Source organism: Furipterus horrens, unplaced genomic scaffold (assembly GCF_987537825.1).
Source record: "Furipterus horrens unplaced genomic scaffold, mFurHor1.1.pri manual_scaffold_4, whole genome shotgun sequence".
Classification (NCBI taxonomy): domain Eukaryota; kingdom Metazoa; phylum Chordata; class Mammalia; order Chiroptera; family Furipteridae; genus Furipterus; species Furipterus horrens.
Window position 1 is genome coordinate 26,276,315 of NW_028327174.1, and position 6,182 is coordinate 26,282,496.

Genomic DNA, 6,182 nt, shown 5'->3' on the forward strand with positions numbered 1-6,182 from the left:
TGAAAAAGAACTAAATGAAATAGAGGCAAGCAGTCTACCAGATACAGAGTTCAAATCAATGGTTATAAAGATCCTCAAGGAACTTAGGGGAAGAATGAATGAGCTCAGTGAGAACCTAAAGAGATAATAAATATAAAAAAGGACGTAGAAACCTTAAAAAGGAACCAGGCAGAAGTGAAGAATACAATATATGAAATGAAGAAGGAATCAACAGTAGGCTAGATGAAGCAGAGGATCGAATTAGCAATTTGGAGGACAAGGTGGCTGAAAACACACAATCAGAGCAGAAAAAAAATTAAGAATAAAAAAACAACACAACTATTTTAGTCTCTATGCTTGTGATGCATTAAAGAAAAAGAAAGAAAGAAAGAAGAAAAAAGCACAAAGCCAAACGAAGCAGTCAGGGGCCCCAGGCCTGCCCTGCTTGTCCCTTCTGCCCTTCTCTCCCATTTGTTTTGAAGTTAGATGCTTTCACCAAGTTCCCTAGGCTCCTTGTTCAGAGAGCTCACACTTCTCCACCCTGCCTGCCACATGCCATGGAATTCCAAGTCAAACAGCACTTTCCGGCCTTTTCCATTCGGCACAACATTCCTGGGCTTGTTTCCCCTGCTGGTGTGGGGCTCCCAGAGAGAGGAAAATGGAGCAAGCCTGGGAAGAAACAGGCTCAACACCACAATGGGAATGATGGAGAAGTAGATAAAAAGTATCATTCCTATAGTGACACGTCAAGTAATAGGACTATTCTCTTAAAAATCTTGTGTATGCAAATTTTAAAATGATAGCCTTGGAAATGTTTTGAATCCCACACAAGTCATCCAGGAGCGCAGGGGCTGCGTTTCCTCTTTCTGGTGACCAGTAATTTAGATCCAAGCTAGGACTTGTTAGTAACACTAGGGTGTGTTACAAACAAGGATGCCAGTGGTCTTCAAGTTTGAACTTAAATACTTTTACTAAGACTAAGCAGTCCATTTGTCTTTGGACAGCTCTAAGCATTAGCCGAAATGAGCTTCTTTGCCTTTGTGTGAACTCTCTCCCTTGGGGTCCTCAGGCAGAGCAGTCCCATGAGAACTGCTCAATCACATACTTAAGGCTAGTTCTCCTGTCTTCTGAGTTTCTTCTTCTCCAGCCTAAATATCTCTAGCATTTCTTTATTGGGTGTAGTCTCCTGGGCTTTCATCATTCTGGCTGCTCTTCTGAATGAGCTCGACTTTGTATCTGGACTTGTATGCCCGGAGCTAAATTCAGTCCTTCCTCAGCCACTAGCTATTAGCTGTCTCAACCTGACCTGAACCAGTAGCTTCCTAGACAGACTTGAGGAGCAGATACTCAACAGTTACCCCTTATTTTCTTGAGCTTCTTTCCACATACTTTTTTGGGCACAGTGGATAGGTTGGCGTTCATCAATGATGAGACCAGAGGTACAGAGGAAGGAGCAAGGGCAGAAAATCGGCGCTCTAGTCCCACCTGAGTTGGTCAAGTCTTTTATGAAATGAACGGGATTAAATAATTTTGTCTCTTTTTCTATCAAGAATTCAGGTCCCAGAATCAAACGACTCAGATTCGAATCCTGTCTTGTACTATGATACTTATAAGATGTTTAAAATTTTTAACATTTTTATTCTTCAATTACAAGTTGACATTCAATATAATACTAGGTTCAGGTGTAAGATGTTTACATTTGAGCAAGTTAATCTTTCTGTGCCTCATTCCTCATCTGGAAAATGTGAAATCATACCGTTGCTGTCAGGATTAAATGAAAGGTTCTGAGGACAGCCTTTGGCGACGTGGTCTCACCCATGCTATTATCGTTAGGAGTATTATTACTCTCCCTGTCCTCCTTGTTTCTTGGTGCTCTTGGTCACTCTGGGGAGGTTTTCTGAAGCAGCAAAAACTGCATGTCACCTGAGTGCTTCAGGCTGAAAACTCACCCTCTGCCCTCTTAATTGCAGGTGTCTCTGTGGGAGGATAATAACACCTAAAGCCTATCATTAATCCCTTGCAGGCTCCCGAGGCCTTTCATCCTAAAGGATTCCAAGGCCCTTGAGTAAAAGAAGCAAAAATACTCATTAAAACATTAACATTTGTATGGCAGATACAACAAGGTCTTTGCATATAGCACCTCATAAAATTGCAGGTTATTGGAAGCCTTCCTTTTAAGAGGTTAGTTTATTCCAAGTAATCTTTAAATTTCAGTGACTTAAATTCAGAGCTTAACCCAGAGTCTCCTTTCCATCCTTTCTTTCCTTCCTCTCTGGCAAACCCGAGACAAGGGCTTTGGGCACGGGGCAGGCACGGGGCAAGCAGGCGTGTTGGGGGAAGAGGAAGATTCCTGCAAAATAATCTCCCAAGCAGCAAAGACAACTGGGCCTTTCATCTTAATGTCTCAAAGCTATTTATACTTGACATATCTAATATCTGCTGTCAGGCATTATTGTACTTAATTTATAGAGAGAATATTTTGACTTGCCCAAGGTTAAAATTTCAGCTTGCGTATAAATACCAACAATAACAAAATATTGGTTTGGAGATCAGTCCATTGTTTCTGATTTTTAATTAACTCTGTAATGTTTATCAAACAAAGATGTGCCTGGGGTCTGCTCCGGTCCCAGTTCTGGGCAGTGTGGCTGGCCTGGCTATCCGCACCAGAGTGACTGCGTAGTGGGTGGTTTGGAGGCTGTCAGGTGCACAAACAACCATGAATGGCGAAGGCGGGCATTCAATCCCATTGCAAATCCCTCATACTCTGGTGAAAGAAAGAGATGGAAAGTTCCCTTTCTTGATGGCTCATGTGAATGCTTTTAATAGCGTGTTCATCTGCCTGGCAATAACCTGACCTCTAAGATCAGGACCTATTAATCTGGGTGGATCTCTTCATAACACAGGCTTTTAAAGATGTGTTCCAGTCTCCGGTGGCAACAGATGCCTGGGTTTTCCTTTTGGCCTCTGCTCCACACAGGGCTGGCTGGGATGGGGGCAGCATTTAATGAACTGGCTGTAGTGTCTCACTGCCACTGCCCTTTTGGGTTTGGTGACACATATTTATCCCTAATTTCTGTTTTTGTTTTGTTTTGTTCTGTTTTTCTGAGAAGGAAAAAGAAGTGAATTAACATTCAGTGAATGCTTATGATAAATCAGAGACATCACATACATGATTGCACTTAATTTTTCACAGGTTGTAATGTTACCTGGAAGCCCTGTTTTTGGAAAATCCAAGTTAAGAAACATGGAGGGTTCTACATTCTTTAGACCAGAACATAGGAGACTTTTTAGGAGTACAAAACCTCATTTGCAGGTTTGTGACATGATAGATTTATATTACTTGTGGACTATCATACTCAACGACAGTGACTCTGTAGAAACAATTTGGTATCTTAACATAACTCATTGAGAGGGCATTCTCAAGCTTAGTTAACCATGTGTCTGAGATGCTTAGCTGTTAGATTATGAGGCCATGACCAAGGCACTGCTACCCACCTTGCAGGACAAGTATCTTGGAGGAAATAAACTGCTTGAACATCTCACACATGTATAATGATGGCAATAGCATAATAACTATTTGTAGTATTATGTGTATCATTGCAGTTTTACTTATAGCTTACTTTTGGTTCTTACTGCTTTAGTTTTGCTTTTGCTCGTAAGAGTTATTGCTTGCTGAGCATAACAGCTCAGAACTTAATTCTCTTAACATCTCTGGAATGGATGACATGCTTTGTGGCTCTAAGATCTCAGGAACAGGGTAAAGATGTGGCTTCTGAGGTTTAACCCTGACTATTTTCTGTGGGTGGGGATATGACCTGCTCCACATGATGAGTTACTGAAAAGAACTCATACAAATTATCACAGTTTACTTTGCATATATAAATACTTAAGTCTGTGTTTAATAATACACTTGGTGCAAATATCCTGTGAACATATTAATTGCTAAATCAGCCTTTCATATAAGTTCAGTGGGATTGTCATCCCACAAACCACTTTTACCAGCCTGCTCTCCTCAGGCAATAAAGCCTGTATCACAGACACAGCAAAACTGATTAGAAACAATTAACATTCTTTCCTATTGACTTTTCTTAAGCTTCTCTGGTAATAGGTATGAAGAATGGTGACATATGAGACTCCATCAATTTACAAGTGTTTATTTGGCCTCTTTACCATAAAGCTACGTGTAGATACCTGATCCAGAAGAGGTGGGTGATATTATCTCTGTCTTCAAACACTAATAACCAAGTCAGGCAGCTAAAGCTAAACACTAAAGAAGTGAGCCTAAGACTTTTTGACAATACATATAAATTATGTGACTAACCTCTGTCCTGGAGTATTTGAAAAGGCCATGATGCAGACAAATGAACTGGGTCTTGAAGAAGGTATATTGTATTATTACTAATAATTTTTTATAATGGAACACATTAACATTTGGAGTAAGCTCTTTTTATGTTTCCTATGCCACCTCTATGAGATAGGTGGTAGGAAGGAAGAATAGAATGTTTTGAGTAAATATGCAAACTGGGCCAGATGATACCTGCGTATGAAGTGGGTTTCATTACAGCAGAGGAACCCTGAGTTTAGGAAACCCAGGTTTTTTATAATGGGAAGTAAGCTTTCTTGATTTTTATCCCAAAAGGAGACTCTATCTCCTAAGGCAGTTGATTACACAAATGTCCTTGGAAAGATAAATGTGGAACAAAGACTAGCGAGTGCCTCTCTCATAAGACATGTGGACTTGTGGGAGACCCACGGAGAACTGTCTCCCAACAACTTGCTCAAGGTTACCCAGCTAGGTAACCCAGGGTTAGGACTAGGTTTGGGACCAAAGTAGTCAAGATAAATGCAATGATCTCACCGATTTCCTGCCCAAGACTTAAATTTACCCCAACACCTAGACCATTGCTCGTCCTATTTGAGGAGTTTTGCTGCTGCGACTAGCACCTCTCATCAATGATTGGGCTCCTTCTTTGTCTCTGGGGGCTAATCTCCAATCTTGGGCTTTATTCTGTGATGTTTCTCGCCTTGTTCCTCAGGCTTAAGTGCCTGCCTTGGTCTTCTGCCCAGTTCCACAGTCCCAGGAATTCCACTGCCCAGGACATTCTTGGCCAGCATCGTGCCTGGATCTTTGTGCTACTGTACTTGGTCTGGCTGTCACGCTTGCAGAAGGAGCTCCTTGATGCTGACCTGCCCACCAAGACCTTTATCCTGTCACTCTCTCTAGTGTTTTAAGACAGCTTCATAGGCTCAGTTGGACTTCAAATATATAATGCTGTGAGCTTGTCTGACCCTATTCAGTGTGCTTGGTTTCCGGGTCACTATTCGATTTCACTCCAACGGGAAAGGGAGGTGGTGATGGGAGATCAAGGGTGAATGGCATCAGCAGAGTACTGCAGGAGGCCAGTGTGATTAGAGCCAAGGGAAAGAATGGCAAAGAGAGACTCAATGCCACGCCGAAGAACACCCATAGAACACAACGACTGAGTCACAGAGCATCATGAGACGTCATGGTAGTGTGCACAGGCTGACGAAGAGAGCACAGGTTTTGGAATCAGATAGGACTGGGTTAGAATCCTGGATCTGCTTCAGACCAGAGCGTGGCCTGGGGACTTTTGCTCTATGTCTCAGTTTCTTATCTGTAAATTAGTGGTGATGATTCAGACCTTATGGGGCTGTGGTGAGGAGTGTTGTAATACAGATACAGGTTTCTCCTACTTTTTGAAAGTTTGCGTTTCATCGCATGGCTTTTACAAAAGATCTATTACATTAGTATCTGTGTTCACTAGCCAAAAGCGGTCCAAAGGGGATTTTTGCTTATAAGAAAAAAGATAAAGAACTTCCAGTCAAGATGGAGGCCTAGACAGATACACTGTGTCTCCCTCCACTACTCAGAAGGAATAAAGCTACCTCAAAACTAGAGACAACCAGAAGTTCCAGAAAATCAAGCTGCATGGAAGTCCAACAAACAAAGATATAAAGAAGAAATACTCATCCAGACAGATAGGAAGGGCGGAGCCAGGGTGGAGAGGACGCGATGCGGTTGTGGCAGCATCAGGCTGGCAGAAAGTGCAGTCACACATTTTAAAAAGTAGGAAGGGACACCTGGGAAGCACTCTCAGCACCAGATCAGACCGCACAGATCCCAGTCCCAGCACTGGAGAAAATCAAGCCTCTTTGCTTCTGACTGTGCAAACCAGTGGGGG